This window comes from Salmo salar, chromosome 09, assembly GCF_965601325.2.
Source record: "Salmo salar chromosome 09, fSalSal1, whole genome shotgun sequence".
In the NCBI taxonomy this organism is placed as follows: Eukaryota; Metazoa; Chordata; class Actinopteri; order Salmoniformes; family Salmonidae; genus Salmo; species Salmo salar.
In genome coordinates, this window is record NC_138299.1 from 64,722,208 (window position 1) to 64,747,260 (window position 25,053).

The window sequence follows — 25,053 nt, forward strand, 5'->3', positions numbered from 1 at the left end:
TCTATAAGTCTATGCTAGGTAAAGCCCCACCTTATCTCAGCTCACTGGTCACCACAGAAACACCCACCCGTAGCACGCACTCCAGCAGGTATATTTCACTGGTCATCCCCAAAGCCAACACTTCCTTTGGCCGCCTTTCCCTCCAGTTCTCTGCTGCCAATGACAGGAACGAATTGCAAAAATCACTGAAGCTGGAGTATTATATCTCCCTCTTTAACTTTAAGCATCAGCTGTCAGAGCAGTTTACCGGTCACTGTACCTGTACACAGCCAATCTGTAAGTAGCACACCCAACTACCTCATCCCCATATTGTTACTTATCCTCTTGCTCTTTTGCACCACAGTATCTCTACTTGCATATCATCATCTGCACTCCAGTGTTAATGCTAAATTGTAATTATTTCGCCTATTTATGGCCTATTTGCCTATTCATGGCCTATACATGTACATAGATTTTTATATTGTGTTATTGACTGTACGTTTGTTTATGTGTAACTCTGTTGTTGTTTTTGTCGAACTGCTTTGCTTTATTTTGGCCAGGTTGCAGTTGTAAATGAGAACTTGTTCTCAACTAGCTTACCTGGTTAAATAAAGGTGAAATAAAAAATTTAATAAAAAATTACACAGGCAGCCCAATTCTGTTATTTTTCCACTAATTGGTCTTTCGACCCATCAGATCAGCTCTTTTTCCATTAATTGAGCAAAAGACCAGAATTTGGTTGCCTGTGTGAATGCAGTCTTTATATGCTTATGATTTTATTGAAAGGCAATTCATGTCAAAACTTTTGTTCACACCTTCTGTCTATACAGTTATGAATCCTGTACAGACCTCTAATCAGTTTACAAATACCACAAATAATCAACGGAGTTGAAACACTTTGAACTAGGGCATGGCGCCAGCTAATGACTGTGCATGATGTCCTGTCATCTATTGCCTTTATTGCTTTTGATTATTTGTATGTGTTTTATTGTATGCACCACTCCACACAGAAGTTTGGGGGTGGGGGGGCAATTAAGTTGTTTGGATTTGAATGTCCATCTCTCCTTGGCCACATAGCCAACCATTATGACATCACCTGCTTCAGAATGCCGGTTCGCCAAATCAAGCTTCGTTCGCCGTAGAAACCATCAATAACATTCTAAAATCCACAACATTCTAGAAACAGAATCAACACCCCCCCCCCCCCCCCCCCATAAACACTTTCACCTTCTGAGAAGACAGGTCGTTTTGAGACAATCTGTGATGCTTTTTATTGCTAAAATGTCGCTGCATCTGTATAATGATGGCTACGAGTCTGACTCCAACTATCAGTCTGACCGGGGTTACGACTCAGGCTTTGAATCTGAATTGGAGTCAGAAGACGCGTTAGAAGAATCCAGAGAAGTGGGCCTCTTCATAGAGCCCACACCATCCTCATCCTCAGATCAAGATCAGGTCCGTGAAGTCCCAGTGGCCAGGACCCATGCCCTGAGGGCTGAGGTGGACCAGGCAGTGGCCCTGGCCACGGCCCCTGTGGACCTGGAGGTCATGGTGGGCGAGCACAATGAGATTCTCCAGAGCTCCAGCCCTGAGATCACCAGAGCACCTGTCTGTCTCATACTTGCCCCTCAGGTGGTTCCATCATGGGTCACCTGGTTTAGAAGCAGAGAGGCAGAACCAGAAAGTACTCACTCAGCCATTTCTTTGAGTAATGGTGAGTATCAAATTCCAAGTTTATTAGGAAAACATCATCCCATAGAATGTTTTTGAAGACAAATGGTGTCTTTTAGTGTTACCGATTGTGTGTATTGTCTTTCATTTCGTAGATTATAATGGTTTAGACGTGAAGCGTCAAGAGTCTCCCATAAGAGATCCAGAGGACCAGAGGGTCCCGCTCACCAAGAGAATGAGAGGGTCAGAGGACTCTGACAGTTTCCTGATCCCTAGGTTGCCACCATGGGTCACCTTTAAGAGGACCAGGGAGTCCGGCCCTTCAAGCAGCCCAGGCTGTTTCCAACTTGAAGGCTCATCATGGAAGAAATGGAAGAGGTAGTTAGTTATCATTTGATCTCATAATTTTTTATCTTGTTTTTTTTCTTTTATATATACAGTACCAGTCAAATGTTTGGACACACCTACTGATTCAAGGGTTTTTCTTCATTGTTCTATTTTCTACATTACATTACATTTACATTTAAGTCATTTAGCAGATGCTCTTATCCAGAGCGACTTACAAATTGGTGCATTCACCTTATGATATCCTGTGGAACAACCACTTTACAATAGTGCATCTAAATCTTTTAAGGGGGGGTTAGAAGGATTACTTTATTCTATCCTAGGTATTCCTTAAAGAGGTGGGGTTTCAGGTGTCTCCGGAAGGTGGTGATTGACTCCGCTGTCCTGGCGTCGTGAGGGAGCTTGTTCCACCATTGGGGTGCCAGAGCAGCGAACAGTTTTGACTGGGCTGAGCGGGAACTGTGCTTCCTCAGAGGTAGGGGGGCCAGCAGGCCAGAGGTGGATGAACGCAGTGCCCTTGTTTGGGTGTAGGGCCTGATCAGAGCCTGAAGTTATGGAGGTGCCGTTCCCTTCACAGCTCCGTAGGCAATCACCATGGTCTTGTAGCGGATGCGAGCTTCAACTGGAAGCCAGTGGAGAGAGCGGAGGAGCGGGGTGACGTGAGAGAACTTGGGAAGGTTAAACACCAGACGGGCTGCGGCGTTCTGGATGAGTTGTAGGGGTTTAATGGCACAGGCAGGGAGCCCAGCCAACAGCGAGTTGCAGTAATCCAGACGGGAGATGACAAGTGCCTGGATTAGGACCTGCGCCGCTTCCTGTGTGAGGCAGCTTCTACATTGTAAAATAATAGTGAAGATATCAAAACTATGAAATAGCACATATGGAATCATGCAGTAACCAAGAAAGTGTTAAACAAATGAAAATATATTTAATATTTTAGATTCTTCAAAGTAGCCACCATTTGCCTTGGTGATGACAGCTTTGCACACTCTTGGCATTCACTCAACCAGCTTCACCTAGAAAGCTTTTCCAACAGTCTTGAAGGAGTTCCCACATATGCAGTGTGTGGCTGCTTGTTGGGTGTTTTTCCTTCACTCTGCAGTCCAACTCATCCCAAACCATCTCAATTGGGTTGAGGTCGGGTGATTCTGGAGGCGGGTCATCTGATGCAGCACTCCATCACTCTCCTTCTTGGTCAAATAGCCCTTACACAGCCTGGAGGTGTGTTGGGTCATTGTCCTGTTGAAAAATAAATGATAGTCCCACTAAGCGCAAACCAGATGGGATGGCGTATCGCTGCAGAATGCTGTGGTAGCCATGCTGGTTAAGTATGCCTTGAATTCTAAATAAATCACTGACAGTGTCACCAGCAAAGCACCCCCACACCATAACACATCTTCCTTCATACTTCACGGTAGAAACTACACATGTTGAGATCATCCTTCATCATCTAGCTGCTATCCGAGTGACTATTGGCTAACGTCGGTCCCGGAGCTAACATCAATTATTCTGGAGCTAGCCAGCTGAAGAGTTCCATCAGCCACTCCTGGGCTACTATCACCTATCCGGACCCGTTTTACTGCCGATGCGGAGCCCCATTGGGCCTTCACGACTGGACTACCGACTTTATCTGCCCGAGGGAGTTATCCAACTGGCCCCTCCGTCGTGATGTAACCTGAACGCCCATCTGCGGCCAGCTAATCGTTAGCTGTCTTATCGGCTGCTATCTGAATAGGTCTATCGGACAATTTTCTTGGGCCACTATAACTATAACTATTTTGCCAATTGGATTGGTCCCCTCTACCACACGGAGCCCCACTAATCTACCGACGGAAACGCAGGTGGCTAATAACAGACCATCTTCTGCCAACTTGCTACCCATGGCCCGGCTAGCTGTCTGAATCGCCGTGACCGCAACCGACCTCACTACTCACTGGATCCCTTTGATCACTTGGCTAAGCATGCCTCTCCTTAATGTCAATATGCCTTGTCCATTGCTGTTCTGGTTAGTGTTTATTGGCTTATTTCACTGTAGAGCCTCTAGCCCTGCTCATTATACCTTATCCAACCTCTCATTTCCACCACCCACACATGCAATGACATCACCTGGTTTCAATGATGTTTCTAAAGACAATATCTCTCTCATCATCACTCAATGCCTAGGTTTACCTCCACTGTATTCACATCCTACCATACCTTTGTCTGTACATTATACCTAGAAGCTATTTTATCGCCCCAGAAACCTGCTCCTTTTACTCTCTGTTCCAGACGTCCTAGACGACCAATTCTCATAGCTTTTAGCAGTACCCTTAACCTACTCCTCCTCTGTTCCTCTGGAGATGTAGAGGTGAATCCAGGCCTTGCAGTGCCTAGCTCCACTCCTATTCCCCAGGCGCTCTCTTTTGATGACTTCTGTAACCGTAATAGCCTTGGTTTCATGCATGTTAACATTAGAAGCCTCCTCCCTAAATTTGATTTATTCACTACTTTAGCACACTCTGCCAACCCGGATGTCCTAGCCGTGTCTAAATCCTGGCTTAGGAAGACCACCAAAAACTCTGAAATCTCCATCCCTAACTACAACATTTTCAGACAAGATAGAACGGCCAAAGGGAGCGGTGTTGCAATCTACTACAGAGATAGCCTGCAGAGTTCTGTCCTACTATCCAGGTCTGTACCCAAACAATTTGAACTTCTTCTTTTAAAAATCCACCTCTCTAAAAACAAGTCTCTCACCGTTGCCGCCTGCTATAGACCACCCTCTGCCCCGAGCTGTGGTCTGGACACCATATGTGAACTGATTGCACCCCATCTATCTTCAGAGCTCGTGCTGCTAGGTGACCTAAACTGGGACATGTTTAACACCCCAGCCATCCTAAAATCTAAGCTTGATGCCCTCAATCTCACACAAATTATCAATGAACCTACCAGGTACCACCCCAAAGCCGTAAACACGGGCACCCTCATAGATATCATCCTAACCAACTTGCCCTCTAAATACACCTCTGCTGTTTTTCTACGGCTGGCCATGCTTTCCACCTGGCTACCCCTACCCCGGTCAACAGCACTGCACACCCAACAGCAACTCGCTCAAGCCTTCCCCATTTCTCCTTCTCCCAAATCCAGTCAGCTGATGTTCTGAAAGAGCTGCAAAATCTGGACCCCTACAAATCAGCTAGACAATCTGGACCCTTTCTTTCTAAAATGATATGCCGAAATTGTTGCAAACCCTATTACTAGCCTGTTCAACCTCTCTTTCGTGTCGTCTGAGATTCCCAAAGATTGGAAAGCAGCTGCGGTCATCCCGCTCTTCAAAGTGGGGGACACTCTTGACCCAAACTGCTACAGACCTATATCTATCCTACCCTGCCTCTCTAAAGTCTTCGAAAGCCAAGTCAACAAACAGATTACCGACCATTTCGAATCCCACCGCACCTTCTCCGCTATGCAATCTGGTTTCAGAGCTGGTCATGGGTGCACCTCAGCCACGCTCAAGGTCCTAAACGATATCTTAACCGCCATTGATAAGAAACAATACTGTGCAGCCGTATTCATTGACCTGGCCAAGGCTTTCGACTCTGTCAATCACCACATCCTCATCGGCAGACTCAACATCCTTGGTTTCTCAAATGATTGCCTCGCCTTGTTCACCAACTACTTCTCTGATAGAGTTCAGTGTGTCAAATCGGAGGGCCTGTTGTCCGGGCCTCTGGCAGTCTCTATGGGGGTGCCACAGTGTTCTTGGGCCGACTCTTTTCTCTGTATACATTAATGATGTCGCTCTTGCTGCTGGTGAGTCTCTGATCCACCTCTACGCAGACGACACCATTCTGTATACCTCTGGCCCTTCTTTGGAAACTGTGTTAATTACCCTCCAGCCGAGCTTCAATGCCATACAACTCTCCTTCCATGGCCTCCAACTGCTCTTAAATACAAGTAAAACTAAATGCATGCTCTTCAACCGATCGCTGCCTGCACCTGCCCGCCCATCCAGCATCACTACTCTGGACGGTTCTGACTTAGAATATGTGGACAACTAAATACCTAGGCGTCTGGTTAGACTGTAAACTCTCCTTCCAGACCCACATCAAACATCTCCAATCCAAAGTTAAATCTGGAATTGGCTTCCTATTTCGCAACAAAGCATCTTTCACTCATGCTGCCAAACATACCCTCGTAAAACTGACCAACCTACCGATCCTCGACTTCGGCGATGTCATTTACAAAATAGCCTCTAATACCCTACTCAATAAATTGGATGCAGTCTATCACAGTGCCATCCGTTTTGTCACCAAAGCCCCATATATTACCCACCACTGCGACCTGTACGCTCTTGTTGGCTGGCCCTCGCTTCATACTCGTCGCCAATCCCACTTGCTCCAGGTCATCTACAAGACCCTGCTAGGTAAAGGTCCCCCTTATCTCAGCACGCTGGTCACCTAAGCAAGCAGCTGTAAGGGCTGTCTTCGTCGTCAGATGAAACAGAAGTCATCGTCGGAAAAGGTGGACCAATACGCAGCGGAGGATGTGTTCATATTCAATATTTAATTAATAGAAACACTTCAAACAAAACATGAAAATGAACGACAGCCTACAGTTCTGCTAGGTACAAAACTAAACAGAAAATACAATTACCCGCAAAACCCAAAGGAAAAACATGCTCCTTATGTGTGACTCCCAATCAGCAACAACGAGCTTCAGCTGTGCCTGATTGGGAGCCACACACGGCCCAAAACAAAGAAATACAAAAACATAGAAAAAGGAACATAGAACGCCCACCCAATGTAACACCCTGGCCTAACCAAAATAAAGAACAAAAACCCCTCTCTATGGCCAGGGCGTTACAGCAGCACCCACCTGTAGCATGCGCTCCAGCAGGTATATCTCTCTGGTCACCCCCAAAGCCAATTCCTCCTTCGGCCGCCTCTCCTTCTAGTTCTCTGCTGCCAATGACTGGAACGAACTACAAAAATCTCTAAAACTGGAAACACTTATCTCCCTCACTAGCTTTAAGCACCAGCTGTCAGAGCAGCTCACAAATTACTGCACCTGTACACAGCCCATCTAAAATTTAGCCCAAACAACTACCTCTTCCCCTACTGTATTTATTTATTTATTTTGCTCCTTTGCACCCCATTATTTCTATTTCTACTTTGCACTTTCTTCCACTGCAAATCGACCATTCCAGTGTTTTACTTGCTATATTGTATTTACTTCGCCACCATGGCCTTTTTTGCCTTTACCTCCCTTATCTCACCTCATTTGCTCACTGTTGTTGTGTCAAACTGCTTGCTTTATCTTGGCCAGGTCGCAATTGTAAATGAGAACTTGTTCTCAACTTGCCTACCTGGTTAAATAAAGGTTAAATAAAAAAAGAAAAATCCGTTCACCTACTCTGCGTCTCACAAAGGCACGTCGGTTGGAACCAAAAATCAAAAATTTGGACTCATCAGACCAAAGGACAGATTTCCACCGGTCTAATGTCCATTGCTCATTCCATTGCTCATTTCTTGGCCCAAGCTGTCATGGTTCCACCGGGGCCCTAGAGAATTTCTTTGTTGCTCAGGTGTAGCTTATCATTTCATTTCAGCACCTGGGTCCAATCCCACCTCATCACAGCATGTTTCTGCCACAACATTGACCCAGCAGAGATCAACCAGATTAGAGGTCATAACCTATCAAGGAGCACTGTTGGGAAGACGGCATGAGCAAATCTCCGAGACCCTCCGGGCACTCACCGATTCCTTCCGTCCATGGCACACCCCCAATTCAGGAGGAGCCAATGCCCAAGTCTCATCGCCCAGCGCTACAGGCGATGCCGTAGTCCCTTCTGGGAATCTGCACCAGGAACCCAAGATCCCAACCCCTGAGCGGTATGATGGCCACCCAGGAGGATGTACATCATCTCTCTGCTCTCGGGCAGGGCCCTGGCGTGGGCAACGGCTTTGTGGGAACAGCAGCCACCATCCTGCAGCTCCATATTAGCCTTTACTGCCGAGCTGCGTCAAGTCTTTGACCACCCAGTCGATGGACGAGAAGCAGCAAGGCGACTGTTCAGACTCCGCCAAGGGGCCGATCTCCATTCAAGAAGCCAAGAGGTTGAACGCTCGCCAGGCTAGGTGGGCTCTGTTTTGTAACCAGTTCGATTTCACACTTAGCCTGTCGCCCGGGATCCAAGAATCATAAAGCATTTACGTTATCCTAAACCATTGATTCCTTGTCTGGTCCATTCGCTGCACTTGGGTCCAACCCCACCTCATCACACAAGCAAGTCTCTCTTTATTATTGGTGTCCTTTGAAGGCCTGATTTACGCAGTCTCCTCTGAAAAGTTGATGTTGATGTGTCTGTTACTTGAACTCTGACGCATTAATTTGGGCTGCAATTTCTCAGGCTGGTAACTCTAATGAACTTATCCTCTGCCGCAGAGGTAACTTTGGGTCTTCCTTTCCTGCGGCGGTCCTCATGAGAGCCAGTTTCATCATAGCGCTTGATGGTTTTTGCGACTGAACTTGAAGAAACTTTCAAAGTTCTTGACATTTTCTGGATTGACTGACCTTCATGTCTTAAGGTAATGATGGCCTGTCATTTCTCTTTATATTTGAGCTGTTCTTGGCATAACATGGACTTGGTCATTTATCAAATAGGGCTATCTTCTGTATACCACCCTTACCTTGTCACAACACAACTGATTGGCTCAAATGCGTTAAGAAGGAAATAAATTCCACAAATTAACTTTTAACAAGGCACACCTGTTAATTGAAATGCATTCCAGGTGACTACCTCATGAAGCTGGTTGAGAGAATGCGAAGAGTGTGCAAAGCTGTCCTCAAGGAAAAGGGTGGCTATTTTGAAGAATCTCAAATATAAAATATATTTTGATTTGTTTAACACTTTTTTTGTTACATGATTCCATATGTGTTATTTCATAGTTTTGATGTCTTCACTATTCTACAATGTAGAAAATAGTAAAAATAAAGAAAGCCTCAAATGAGTAGGTGTGTCCACTTTTGACCGATACTGTATATATATTTTTTGTGTCCTAGGGAGACTTGAAAGGCATTTAAAATCAAATGTATTATTAGGTCAGTTGAGGAGAGTGACATTGCCATTGTCCCAAATGTGACAAGGCCCAAGTATAGGAGAACATGGGAATCAAACCTTTGCCCAGGACGTTCTGAGTCCGAGGGAACCAATCGGAAGAGACAGAGGGTCTGATGAGGACACTGACTCAACTCAACTGATGTCAACCAATCTCAACTGACCTTTAATTTCATTTTGTATCAGTTATAAAATAAAAAAGTTTTAGATCTGCGATCTGATTGGTCCTTATCTGTCTTATGATTACTTAAGATTTGAAAACATATATAAACACCATGTAAAGTGTTGGTCCCATGTTTCAAGACCTGAAATAAAAAATCCCAGAAATGTTCCATATGCACAAAAAGCTTATTTTTCTTAAATTCTGTGCAAAAATGTGTTTACATCCCTGTTAGTGAGCATTTCTCCTTTGCCAAGATAATCCATCCACCTGAAAGGTGTGGCATATCAAGAAGCTGATTAAACAACATGATCGTAACACAGGTACACCTTGTGCTGGGGAAAATAAAAGGCCACTCTAAAATGTGCAGTTTTGTCACAGCCATTGAAGAGGAGTGGGACAACATTCCACAGGCCACAATCAACAGCCTGATAAAGTCGATGCGAAGGAGATGTGTCGCGCTGCATGAGGCAAATGGTGGTCACACCAGATACGGACTGGTCTTCTGATCCACGCCCCTACCTTTTCTTTTAAGGTATATGTGACCAACAGATGCATATTTGTATTCCCAGTCATATGACATCCATAGATTAGGGCCTAATACATTTATTTAAATTGACTGATTTCCTTATATGAGCTGTAACTCAGTAAAATCTTTGAAATTGTTGCATGTTGCGTTTATATTTCTGTACAGTGTAAATAACACCAAATTGTACCAAATAAATTTGTCTTTATATTTGAACTGTTCTTGCCATAATATGGAATGCATTCCAGGTAACGACAATCTGCCCATCTCTGCCCATTCACGAAAATGGTTCGCTCCTACAGACAAATCATATTCAAACCAAATCAAGCTTTATTTATACAGCACATTTCAGATTTGGAATGCAACGCAATGTGCTTTACAGGAAAAAAAAAAAAAACGATGAAAATAAAAGCTGAAATATTTAGTACACAACAAACACAAAATAAAAAACGAAAGAATGACAAACTGAACAACTAAAAAGCACTCTAAGGAAAAGCAAAGCTAAAAATGTGTTTTAAGAAACATTTTAAATATGTCCACAGCTCTCCATGCCTCTTGGTCCTAGGCTTTGGGACAGTTAAAAGGCCAGTGCCAGAGGACCTGAGTGAGTCACGTGGCCGTGGCTTGCTATATAAAGCAGGCAGACAAGCATCAAGGCATTCAGTTGCTGTTCGATTAAACGTTAGAATGGGCAAAACCAGTGACCTAAGCGACTTTGAGTGTGGTATGATCGTCGGTGCCAGGTGCACTGGTTCCAGTATCTCAGAAACGGCCGTCCTCGTGGTCTTTTCACGCATGACAGTGTCTAGGGTTTACCGAGAATGGTGCGACAAACAAAAAACATAAAGTCAGCGGCAGTCCTGTGGGCGAAAACAGCTCGTTACCAAGAGGTCGAAGGAGAATGGTAAGAATTGTGCAAGCTAAAAGGCGGGCCACAAACAGGCAAATAACGGCAACAGTGGTGTGCAGAACGGCATCTCGGAACGCACAACTCGTCGGTCCTTGTCACGGATGGTCTATTGCAACTCCTATCAGCCAAAAAAAGAAGAAGCGGCTCCAGTGGGCACGCGATCACCAACACTGGACAATGGAGGAGTAGAAAAACATCCTGGTCCAACGAATCCTGGTTCCTGTTGCGTCATGCTGATGGCAGAGTCAGGATTTGGCGAAAGCAAAACAGGCAAACTGCCTGGTGTAGATGGTGTAATGGTGTAGGGAATGTTTTCCTGGCACACGTTAGGTCCCTTGATATCAATGGAGCAACATTTCCATGACTCGAAGAATTCAGGCTGTTCTGGAGGAACTAGATGTATCTAATAAATAAACATTTGCAGATAATTGACAAAAATAGTTAATGGAATCCTTGTATAAGCACAGCAATAACATATAAATGCCAGCAGGTGGCAGTACAAGTCCTTACAGCAAAACCACTACCTGTTCCACCATCATTATAGGAATAGTGTACAGGGCCTACAACTGAGTACAGTCTAACTGACCAACATAATCTTCTTATTCCCCCCCCCCCTGGGAAAGTTAACTCATTTAATATGAAAAATACACACTGAAATGGTTGAAGGTGATATGCTGTGGCTCACTCAACTGAAATGATTTGAGATCTAGGCTTTACACTCTGTCATGTAACCTTTCAGGCAGTAAACATACTGTAAAGTACATGCTTATCACTTATCTTATCACTTATCTCCCTCACTAGCTTTAAGCACCAGCTGTCAGAGCAGCTCACAGATCACTGCACCTGTACATAGCCCATCTATAATTTAGCCCAAACAACTACCTCTTCCCCTACTGTATTTATTTCTTTATTTATTTTGCTCCTTTGCACCCCATTATTTCTATTTCTACTTTGCACTTTCTTCCACTACAAATCTACCATTCCAGTGTTTTACTTGCTATATTGTATTTACTTTGCCACCATGGCCTTTTTTGCCTTTACCTCCCTTATCTCACCTCATTTGCTCACATTGTATATAGACTTATTTTTCTACTGTATTATTGACTGTATGTTTGTTTTACTCCATGTGTAACTCTGTGTTGTTGCATGTGTCGAACTGCTTTGCTTTATCTTGGCCAGGTCGCAGTTGTAAATGTTCTCAACTTGCCTACCTGGTTAAATTAAGGTGAAATAATAAAATAAAATGCTAAACACATTACTGCATATTGTGAATAACTTATACATCTAAAAGAGTCACTTCCATACTTAAAACAGTCCATACTGTGGCTCTGTGTGTTGTGCTTCTAGTGTTAATTAGCTCCAGGAACATCAAGGGGAACCTTGTCCATATATTAAGTCTTAATTTCCATGATTCCTTCTATCCCTCCTGAATACTAACCCTAGTTTCTAAAATGGTCAGAGTTTGATGAATACTAACCCTAGTTTCTAAAATGGTCAGAGTTGCTAAAGAATAACCCTATTTTCTAAAATGGTCAGAGTTTGATGAATACTAACCCTAGTTTCTAAAATGATCAGAGTTGCTAGGTCAGGGGTTCCCAAACTTTTTTGGCCCACGACCCCATTTTGATATTAGAAAATTATTGCGACGTGAAAAAAAGGATATTTTTATTTAAAAAAATATATTTTACCCCCTTTTTTGATCATGTCTCATCGCTGCAACTCCCCAACGGGCTCGGGAGGCGAAGGTCTAGTCATGCATCCTCTGTGTAACATGACCGGCCTTACTGCCCTTCTTAACACCCGCCCACTTAACGCGGAAACCAGCCGCACCAATGTGTCGGAGTAAACACAGTTTAACTGATGACAGCCTGCAAGCGCCCGGCCCGCCACAGCACGATGAGCCAAGTAAAGCCCCCCTGGCCAAACCCTCCCCTAACCCGGACAATGCTGGGCCAATTGTGCGCCGCCCAATGGGACTCCCGATCACAGCCGGATCGAACCTGGGTCTGTAGTGATGCCTCTATCGCTGCGATGCAGTGCCTTAGACAGCTGTGCCACTCGGGAGGCCCCCTAATATTAACTTTTTATTTGGGGCTATGGCAGTCAATTGAAAAACCTTCAAACAGTATTTCTGATTGTCTTCTCAACTCACCATCACATACTTTTAATGTGGGGCTATGACAGTCAATTGCAAATTATTCTGACATAATGTCTCTTCTGGGTGTGCTTGATGCATGGCGTGTCAGAGTTTCTCAAAGTCATGGGGCGTGGTCGACAGTGCGCACCTCATCTCTGCTGGCACATCCAACCTGGGTCGATATTTGGTTTTAATGCCGATGAGAGCACTGAATCCAGCTTCACACAGATATGAGCTGGCAAAGGGTAGCCTACCTTGAGTTTCATGGTGCTTTCAAGACAACTGGGAACTCTGAAAAATACGAGGTCCAATCATGACGTCAGTGATCTTCAGGTTGGAATGTCAGAGCTGTAGAAAGAGGCCCGAGTTCCCGAGTTGGAATTCCGAGTTTAATGACCATTCAAAAAAAAAATCCCAGTTGGAGCTTGTTTTTTTCAGTTTCCAGTTGTCTTGAACACACTGAAGTCAGAAGTCTGAGATTTCCGAGTTCCCAGTTGTTTTGAACGCAACATTAATGCTCAGAGGGCGACGGCAGGGTATTCCCTTTGAGTCAGGACCCAAACCCCTCCGTAGTGACCCGTGAATGTATTGTCTGTAGCATTAGGTCACATGACAGCTCAATCACATGTTCGATTTCACTTACCGGCATGTCATCTGAGCAGGATCACAGTCAAACGGATTGGGAAGTAGGTCCCAAAGTGTTCTTTCAAGCATTGGAGGTGAGCAGTCATCACTCATGTGGGACACTTACTGATGCTGTTCTGTTATTTTATTTTACATCCATTGTGAATGACAACAGTTCCTCTTTCAATGCAAAAAGTCTTTCCAACACTCCCCCTCGATACCCACCAAGCCTCGGAGTGAAATAGAACATTGTCATGATCAGATCCCATATCTCCACATAGCTTTGTGAACAGGCGTGAGCGCAGTGGATGTGGTTTGATGTAGTTTAAAATCGAAGTTACCTGCTGCAGTATATCTCCGATATCTGTGCTCAGCTCTTTTGCTACCATTTGTTCTCGTGTATCATATATGCAATGCGTCTATATGGCAGAGGGAGACACATTCATAACTAGAGTGAAGAGGCTTGCCCACCGTCCTGCCATCTGTGCAAAGCCCACCATTCGATCCCTTATGGAATCTGTTTTTCGGCAATATAGCCACACAGCACAATGAACATCCCCTGTGCTGTTTAATGCTTGGGAATCCTGAGACAGAGCAATATGTCCTCATGAATAGCATCCCCTGACATCTATAGTGAACAAAAGTCACAGCTAACATCCATTTGGAGTTTTCTGAGTCGATCAGTCAGAGTTTCCTCTTGAGGCTAGCAATAGCATAAATTCTTCGTTTAACAGTGTTATCTGACAAAATATATTGATGTGAGTTTCTGTGCCTCTGCCTTCCCCACACATTGTATTCATCATATCAGTAGCGGCCGGCAATATCAAAGTCTCTGCAATAGTGTGTGGGTTTCATAGAGTAGCGAGCCTAGCCATTCACTGTGGGAATGATTCAATAGTGTGTGGGTTTCATAGAGTAGCGAGCCTAGCCATTCACTGTGGGAATGATTCAATAGTGTGTGGGTTTCATAGAGTAGCGAGCCTAGCCATTCACTGTGGGAATGATTCAATAGTGTGTGGGTTTCATAGAGTAGCGAGCCTAGCCATTCACTGTGGGAATGATTCAATAGTGTGTGGGTTTCATAGAGTAGCGAGCCTAGCCATTCACTGTGGGAATGATTCAATAGTGTGTGGGTTTCATAGAGTAGCGAGCCTAGCCATTCACTGTGGGAATGATTCAAGTGCAACTGAGCCAGAAATTCTATAATTATTTTCAGGATTTTGGAAATGATCCGCGACCCCATGTTCATATCAGGTGACCCCACAGGGGGTCGCGACCCCTAGTTTGGGAACCGCCCTGCTAGGTACGGTAGTGAGAGAGGGGCTTATAAGTAAAGGATTTGAGAAAAGACGGTGGAAGTGTCTATGGAGGTTGAGGTACGCAACCAGCAGTATGTGCTTTTGGGCAAAATGTTAACATTGGTTATGTCCCAAATGTCACTCTATTCCCTATATACTGTAGTGCACCGTATAGAGAATAGGGTGGATTGGGATGCCTGGTCAAAGTGCAGTACACAAACAATATTGTACAGCATATGTCATCTATAGAAATATGAAATGTTTTTCAATAATTAGCAAGCAGCTAAATAAAGAGATAGGATGACTCACTATAAGAATGAGTCAGAATGTCTGTTTTCCTATGGGTTTTGAATGTTTTGATCAATTGAGATGGAGTGTGTGCATTTGGAGTGTGTGCTTTATGTCTGTGTTAGGAAAATGAGGTAAATTATTATTAGCATGGATGCCGATCTATTTTGAGTCACTCATGAGTCATTCATCCCAGATGTGTGTCTGTGTGTGTGGGGAGGGGAGTACTATGTACTGTACAGTGTGTTTGTGTGTGTGCATGTTTCTTCTGTGTGTGTGTGTGTGTGTGTGTGTGTGTGTGTGTGTGTGTGTGTGTGTGTGTGTGTGTGTGTGTATGAACAGTGTCAGCCTCGCAGGGGCATCGTGGAGATAAAGGAGAGACGTGACCTGGGTAGGTGAATATAATGAGCGTTGCCATTCATGCTCACTCCATCACTCTCCCGCTTATGCTAACGGAATGTTAGCCCTAATGCTTGAGTGTTTACCACCGCTGAGAGATACCCAGATGTGTCTCTGCTCTGTCTCTCTGTCTTTCATTCATACTGCACCCTGGGACTGGAGCTGGTCTCACAGTGTGTCAGAATGCTCTGTGTGCTCAATGTGTGTGTGTGTGTGTGTGTGTGTGTGTGTGTGTGTGTGTGTGTGTGCTCAGTGTGTGCTCATCATGCATTGAAATTATGAATCATCATGTGTATGTCATTGGCAGCTGTATCAGAAAACGTGCAGCCCTAACTGAGAGAGATTGCCCGTTTGTGTGTGGTATGTGTGCCTAGTCCTGAGGTTTTGTGCTGATGCTCATATAGATACAAGCTCTTGGGAGAGCAAAATGCAAATCATTATGGTGGCTATTGGCTAACATGTATGTTGCATGGACATGATGCTACTAAAGCTAGGCACTAGGCATTGAGGCAGGTGGATCAAGTGAGATTCAAAATGGCTACCAGACGACAAAGGCCTTTCTGTCCCTAACCCATTCATTCTTTCATTCTAATTATCTCTCTCTCCCTCTCTCCCTCTGTGTCAGCATTGTCCAGCAAGGTCAGCGGAATCTCTACCGAACAAAGGGGCTTGGAAGATGGCAGGAACTGTGGAAGAGAATGGACCCTGATCTAGTGACTACATTCTGATCTGAAACCGCAGCTCTCACCAGAGCAGGGAGACTGTCAACAGGCTACAGCATGTGCTACCCCATTCAACGAGTCAACAAAGCAAATGTTTCAGTCGGAACGAGAAAAACAGCGACTCATCTTGCGATAGTTAGCTGTGTAGCAACTTGACGAAATACCGCTGTATGAAATGAATGCCTACAAGAGCAACAAAGTCGACGAGACATGATATCGTAACTCGACAACAAGTCATGACAACTGTGAACACAGTGTAGCGCAAACTGTTGGCCTATAGCAAATAATATAGGCCAGTACTGCAGTGTAGCATTACACGGTCTAGTGGCTCCATGGCTTTGCTTGGGCTAACAATGGCCTGTATTCAGCTGTGTTGTGCTAGGACAGGACAGTGCTTTCCCAGTCCTCCTCTCTTTCACTCTCTCCAGTCTCTAGAGAGCCCTGTTTCTGTTTTCTATGAATGACAGGGGGGGGGGTCAACACTCTATTCAGGGTATGCAGGACTATAACAGCCCTGCTTCAACACACCCGATTCAGCCAAACAAGATACGAAAGATACTGACGAGTAGCTGATCAACAGAATCAGGTGTATTAGAGCAGGGCTGGAGCAAAAGACTGCATACCCAGTAGCTTTACAGGAGGAGGGTTGGCCATTGCTACTCTAGATGTACAACTTCCTAACATGAACTGACCCACAGTCTCACAATCTGGTCTGCAAGATGCAGCATGGAGTAAGACGTATCCTTTTATGTTTTGCTCAAAGGTAGAGTACCCACTAATTACAGGCCTTTAAATAACAGCTGTGTAACGCAACACAAGCTAGATTGAAATCAACAGGTCTTGGTTTTGTTGAAGTGATGCCTGGTATTTTGAAGCTGGATCACATGTATAATAAACGGACAATAAAGTGTTCTTCTCCTTTTACGTCACATTCACCGATATGATCTTTAGTCCAAAGGGTCAAGCAAAAGCAAAAGAGGTTTAGCACCATGCTTTGTGTGAAGACTGAACAATGCCATGAGTGTATGGTCTAAAATGAGGTGTAAAATGTAAAGTAAACGGATACTAAGATACACATGTGGCCTACATGTCACAGAACTGTGCATAGCACTTAGGCTACGGAAAGAAAATGACTGCCATCATCTGTTAAGGCGGCACTTTTGTCAAACTCACAGTCATTGGCAATTTCAACTTGCAAAAGCTCTGCTATTTTCCAACTCTGGCGCCAGGATTGGTGATTTACCTGTCTTATATTAGCTCACTTGCGCTGAGGAGAGGGGTGGAAATATTTGAGGTCCTTAAGACTCACCAAAAGCTGGTCTTAGCAGTAATGTAATTAGTTATGGCATCGATTTTGCCAGCGGAGACACACAGTAGCCTAACCAGTAGCCTATAAACAATGCTTTATTAAAATATCAGGCAGGAGCAGCAAAACAGGCAACATAAACTCAGCAAAAAAAGAAACGTCCCTTTTTTCAGGACCCTGTCATTCAAAGTTAATTCGTAAAAATCCCAAAACTTCACAGATCTTCATGTTAAAGGTTTTAAACACTGTTTCCCATGCTTGTTCAATGAACCATAAACAATTTGTCAACGGTCGTTAAGACACTAACAGCTTACAGACGGTAGGCAACTACGGTCACAGTTATGAAAACTTAGCACACTAAAGAGGCCTTTCTGCGTCTGTCTCCCGATCCTTCATGCCAACGTGACACCCCCTGAACCTATAACGCTAAGATTTACCATCACGTTAGGTTTGTTAAAATAGAGCCCATGTCATTATTCATTTTCTTTTCAAGAAAAAGACAGCGTACAGCATACAATACTACTTAAAAAGTGGTACTATACTTCAAGAGCACAGCAAACCTTGTGAATGACACAGTATGTCACGATTTTTACTAAAGACAACTATTAAGGCAACAACCACACACACGCACGCACACACACACACACACACAATATAAACTATATCAAAAACATTTACAAAAACCATTCATCCATTTATTCTCAGGATATAACTTTGGAAGGATTCTTCCATTTTTCAAATCACAGATGGTCACACTCAAAACCTGAATTTAGCTCAGCAACATCTCCCATGAAGAATGAACCAAAGTGAATGCATAATTCAGTGCTACGCTAACTAAAAGGGCTTTGGCATTGCGAGACACTAACACACGACTTAGTCCCCCAGGGTCTTGTCATGTAAGGACACAGTGTCAGTTCCGAGCACCTAACACAAAGTGCACAGTAACTTCCACTCCAAGTTAGCTGTACGATGGAGGACAACAGGTGTGTGTGTGTGTGTGTGTGTGTGTGTGTGTGTGTGTGTGTGTGTGTGTGTGTGTGTGTGTGTGCAGTACACCTACAGGAAACAGCACAGTCCTTCCCCTCCAAGAACCCTGGGTAGTCATACTGTATGTATGTAGACAACAGGCGTTTCAGACCTTGATTTGTAGCCCTAGACTGCAAGACTGACAACAATGCTAGCGTCATTGACTCCATGCCAAGTAACCATGGTGGTTGGCTGCTCAGGGTTGTTTAAACAACTACTCAGGGTTTGCCATATCAACTCCAGTCCTAATTAAGAACCCAATATTGCATATTGGCACCATCATAAGCATACCTTGATAGATTTGTCATAAGCACCTATGGTCCCCTTGTAATGTCTTACTATCATAGTGAAAAAGGACGTTACATGGAACCCAAACCGGCCAAACTGGCAATTTAGCTAGCTAGCTTGCACTTGCTAGCTAATTTGTCTTATTTAGCTAGCTTGCTGTTGCTGTTTACCTGAAATGCACAAGGTCCTCTACTCCACCAATTAATCCACACATAAAACGGTCAACCGAATCATTTCTAGTCATCTCTCATCCTTCCAGACCTTTTCCCCTCTTGACTTTATATTGCGATTGGCAACTTTCATAAATTAGGTGCATTACCGCCACTGACCTCGTTCGTCTTTCAGCCACCCACGTGGGTACCTGCTTCTATAAACAAATGAGGAGATGGGAGAGGCAGGACTTGCAGTGCAATCTGCGTCAGAAATAGAACTGACTTCTATTTTAGCCCTTGACAACGCAGAAGCTCATTGGCGCGCGCGAGCAGTGTGGGTGCAATAATTGAATAATAAAGATTTCTAAATTTATATTGGAATCATGTAGTAACCAAAACAAAGTGTTAAACAAATTAAAATATATTTTATAGTTCAGATTCTTCAAAGTAGCCACCCTTTGCCTTGTTGACAGCTGTGCACACTCTTGGAATTCTCTCAACCAGCTTCATGAGGTAGTCACCAATTTCTTTCTTTCTTAATGCGTTTGAGCCAATCAGTTGTGTGTGACAAGGTAGAGGTGGTATACAGAACATAATCCTATTTGGTAAAAGACCAAGTCCATATTATGACAAGAACAGCTCAAATAAGCAAAGAGAAATGACAGTCCATCATTAACTTAAGACATGAAGGTCAGTCAATCTGGACAATTTCAAGAACTTTTCAAGAAAGGTTTTTCAAGTGCAGTCGCAAAAACCATCAAACGCTATGATGAAACTGGCTCTCATGAGGACTGCCATAGGAAAGGAAGACCCAGAGTTACCTCTGCTGCAGGGGATAAGTTGCTTCACAGAGTTCAAGTAACATACACATCTCAACATCAACTGTTCAGAGGAGACTGCGTGAATCAGGCCTTCGTGGTCAAATTGCTGCAAAGAAACCACTACTAAAGGACACCAATAAGAAGAAGACACTTGTTTGGGCCAAGAAACACGAGCAATGGACATTAGACCAGTGGAAATCTGTCCTTTGGTCTGATGAGTCCAAATTGGAGATTTTTGGTTCCAACCGCTGTGTCTTTGTGAGACACAGAGTAGGTGAACGGATGATCTCCACATGTGTGGTTCCCACCGTGAAGCATGGAGGAGGAGGTGTGATGTGTGGGGGTGCGTTGCTGGTGACACTGTCTGTAATTTATTTAGAATTCATGGCACACTTAACCAGCATGGCTACCACAGCATTCTGCAGCAATACGACATCCCATCCTGTTTGCGCTTAGTAGGACTATCATTTGTTTTTCAACAGGACAATGACCCAAAACACACCTCCAGGCTGTGTAAGAGTTATTTGACCAAGGAGAGTAATGCCCACCCTTTGTTTAACTAGCTAAAAAGTTGCTTTTAGTGAAAATATGTTTGGAGTCACCTTTTGTAGCTAATAGGATATGTTAAGAGTTAATGTGGCGAGGTCAAAATAATGAAATAAAACCCAAATCTATTCATTTAAAAATTGTGCTTACTTCTCCATTGTAACGGCTGTCTGAAGAAGTAAACCAAGGCGCAGCGTGTTGAGTGCTCATATTTCATTTTAATCGAGACACTTTGAACAAAACAAGGAAATGACAGCCAAACAGTTCTGTCAGGTATAACAAAACACTAAACAGAAATGAACTACCCACAAACCCCAAAGGAAAACAGGCTGCCTAAGTATGACTCCCAATCAGCAACAACGATGTACAGCTGTCCCTGATTGAGAGCCATACCAGGCCAAAACAAAGAAATACAAAGCATAGAAAAAAGGACATAGAATGCCCACCCAAATCACACCCTGACCAAACCTAAATAGAGACATAAAAAAGGCTCTCTCAGGTCAGGGCGTGACATCCTTGCCATTATCATTCACCTGATGATAAGACAACATACTGTACATTTGTTTATTTCCTTATGCTATGGTATAATGGGGTCCTTAGCCATTTAACCAATGCTCAAGACAATTCTATTGCTGTGATTTCAGGGTCCCTTAGATTCTCTCTCCCCAGTGAGAAGTCCCTCCAAGCCGCCACTGGACACAAATATCCCCAGTCAAGCGGAGGACTGGCATCACTGTGATGTTGCCTATGGTCATTCACTGGGCCAGCCAGTGCACATTATAGCTGCACGCAACCACACACACCACACACACACACACACACACACACACACACACACACACACACACACACACACACACACACACACACACACACACACACACACACACACACACACACACACACACACACACACACACAGACACACACAGACACACAGGTTTGTAAACATAATACATTAAAGTCAGGAAATTCCTAACACGTGTTTGTGTGTGCATGCATGCATATGTGTGTGTGTGGTGTCTTGTCTTGTCTGTGTGCAATAATGTGTGTGTAACACATTCATGTCAGGGAATTGCTGCCACATGTTTGTTTGTATATGTGCATGAATGTGTCCATTCACATGTGTGAGTGTGAGTGTATGTGCCGGAGTCTGTGTGTGCGTGACATAGCTTTTCTATTTCCTAACCAGAAAGATAACGCTGTTCCCCCTGGCCACATAAAGGGCTGAACAGGACCACTGTATGCCCCGAAGCAGAGCTGCTATCTGTCCACAAAGATAAGTTACACAAAGGAATGAAAGACGTCTTTATCTACCACACAAATGCTTCTATTTCAAACTAGGAGATCCACCAAGAGCTCCTGTCACAGTCTTGGTTGCAAAACAAACAGGAAACAAATCCGTATTTTAAGTCAACCAAACAACCAGTCGACTAAATGGAGTCAGCCCTACTATCATCTATAATGTTCAGCCCTTTTTCTCCATTCCCTCAGCTTAAGATTGTAAACGAGCGAACATTAAGCAAGAATGGATTTTTAAAAACCCAAAAAATTGGTCAGGGCGTGACTGCCTCATTACTGAATTTACCCTGAGAAAGTTCAATAGTTCAACAGCTAATGATGCTACAGTAATCATTATTTAGACCATAATATGCTTTCATTAACAGGGGTAATAATATGTCTCCTCAGTCACCTGTGATGACCTGTCTGGGGCTCATCTTTTCGGGGAGCCTGATATTATTAGCTTGGGCTTTGATGACTCAAAATCTACACTAAGATGTAAGATGGGCCCTCCCCTGTCTGTCTGTGGGACGGTCGATCTGTCTCCCCCGTCAGTCGGTCGGTCTGTGTTGTCTGTCTGTGTGGTCTGTCTGTCTGTGTGCCCGCTTGCCAGTTTGTACTGCCCCTCTGTCCGTTCGTCCATCTGCCGTCCGTCTGTCCGTCCCTGTCTCTGTCTTGTCTATCTGTATCTTGTTAAAGCAGATGCTTTGCTCTCAGAGCTACAGTACAGCGGTGCCACCCTTTCATATCGCTCTCAAATGACAACAAGGCCTAATGGCAGGAGTTTAGTGCCTTGGCAACAGCTTCTGGCGAGCTCACTGTTGGCTGAGAGAGGTGGCTGTGGAGGGATATAGTCATCTGACAATAATGATGTGCAGGGAAAGGTAGTGTGTGTAAGATCCATACAGTATTCATATACAGGTTAAGTACTGTATGGCTCTATACTGTAGTGTGTGCTAATGTGAAGAAGCAAAAACAATCCATCTCATATGTTTCATAACTGAAAATGTATCAAAGATGTGAGTAGGCAATACATCACATTATATTAAGGTCAGCTCAGCCAAAATGCCACCAATGGTGTATTATTTGTGAACAAGAGAGTGTGGAAGACAAGTACCAGCAGGTGAGGTGATAACAATGTATACCTGGAAGATTAAAGGTTGATTTGAAGGTTTCATCTGACACAGTAACACATGTAGAGTATACAAAGTAGAAGTCAAAACAATACAGCTCCCAAGTCTACTGATTGAAGAATACCATGTCTATTCCTTTAAATCCTACAACTCTCTGAAGTCATTTCTGATTCCTTTGTGACAGATTTAACTTAATACTCAACCCAATATCAAAAGAATCTACTAAAAATAGCCATGCGCATGATGTGTCCCTGTGGTGTGCGAGTGTGTGTGTGTGTGTTGAGGTGTGTGAGAGAGTGTGAAAGTGTGTGTGTGTCTATGTGTTTGTATGTAGGCATGTGCCTGAGTTGGTGTGCGTGCAACTGTGCGTCTATGTGTGAGTCTGCGCCTATGAGTGTGTCTGTGTGTTCAGCTCACCATGGCGTGTAACACCACACTGACAGTGTTCTGTGCAGCCGGAGAAAGCAGGGCAGTGATGAGAATTTGTTTCAACACACTAATTGGGTCACGTCGTTAATTATTAATCAAGCACATCTTATGTTGTTAAAGACACAAGGCAGAACGGAGCCCCCAATACATCATACAGTGCCTTCAGAATGTATTCATGCCCCTTGACGTTGTCCATATTTTGTTGTGTTACAAACTGGGATTCAAATGTAGTTAATTGTAATTTTTTGATCAATGATCAACATAAAATACTCTAATGTCAAAGTGGAAGAAATATTCAAACATTTGTACAAAAAAATAAAAGTTAAAAAAAAGAAGCAAAATAAAAATATATATATATCTTGATTACATATGTATTCAATACATATTAGAATCACATTTGGCAGGGATTACAGTTTTGAGTCTTTCTGGGTAAGTCTGTAAGAGCTTTGCACACCTGGATTGTACAATATTTGCACATTATTCTTTTTAAAATTCTTCAAACTGTGAAGTTGGTTGTTGATCATTGCTAGACAGCCATTTTCATGTCTTGCCATAGATTTTTAAGCCGATCTAAGTCAAAGCTGTAACTAGGCCACTCAGGAACATCCAATAGGCGCTTTCACACTGCGCCTTAGCCCTGGGCTAAGGGAGATTTTAGCCTGGGGCTAAGCGAGTGTTCACACTTGCACATTGTAAAGTGGGCTAGCACCAACTTTAGCCCAGGGCTAGCTGGCCCTGCTCCGGAGCAGGGTTAGCACCTGCTTTTCAGGGTTAGCCCCAGAAACACAGTGCCAAAATAGCCAGTGTGAAACGGATTCAAGAACAACGCCTAGAACACTGTCCATCACAAAAGCGGCACTTTCATGCTCGTGATGCCTGTAATGCGTTCTGCACGTTATTTTGACAAGTACATTTATACTATTTAAACCAAAATACTTTAATCCGTGCAAAAACATTGGTTGCTCTGCCTAACAAAAATGTTTGCTATGCAGGCTGGCTAACCTCTTCTCACTTAGCCAACTAAAGCTACAAACTCTACAGCTGGAAGGGCAGCAAACGCTACATTTCCCTCTGTTTTCATTGCTTTTCTATTGACATTTAATTGCATATATCCATGCTAATAATATTGTTGCATGATTTTGCCTGGATCCCCACGGGGGACCAGTACGGAGAAAAAATGTATGAAATGTATGCATTCACTACTGTAAGTCGCTCTGGATAAGAGCGTCTGCTAAATGACTAAAATGTAAAAATGGATCAGAAAAGTTGATGTATCGATCGTTTGCATGCATTTGCTGTTCAGGGGCGAGATCGAATTTCAAAAGTTAAACATTGTTCCCGATGTCGGAACAGGCAGACAGGAAGGTTTATACAAACCATCACTGTGTTGGAAATCAAATGCTGGGCTAGAAGCAAGAGGAAATAATGTGTTAATAAATGTTGTATTGCTTATAACATTGGTCGTGTGTCAGAGATAGAATGTCGGTCGCATGTTGTGTTTGTCCGCGTTATCCCAAGGATTTGGAATAGAGGTCAACCGATTATGATTTGTCAACGCCGATACCGATTATTGGAGGGCCAAAAAAGGCCGGTACCGATTAATCGGCCGATTTATTTATTTATTTATTTGTAATAATGACAATTACAACAATACTGAATGAACACTTATTTTAACTTAATATAATACATCAATAAAATCAATTTAGCCTCAAATAAATAATGAAACATGTTCAATTTGGTTTAAATAATGCAAAAACAAAGTGTTGGAGAAGAAAGTAAAAGTGCATTATGTGCCATGTAAGAAAGCTAACATTTAAGTTCCCTGCTCAGAACATGAGAACATATGAAAGCTGGTGGTTCCTTTTAACATGAGTCTTCAATATTCCCAGGTAAGAAGTTTTAGGTTGAAGTTA

At 43.6% G+C, this 25,053-nt stretch overlaps 1 protein-coding gene across 13 annotated transcripts in view; it reads right to left on the minus strand.

Moving 5' to 3' along the window:
* The window catches only part of prom1a (prominin 1a), a 123,432-nt gene that overhangs the window by 39,412 nt on the left and 58,967 nt on the right, over nt 1-25,053 (minus strand). The gene's annotated exons all lie outside the window — the stretch shown is intronic.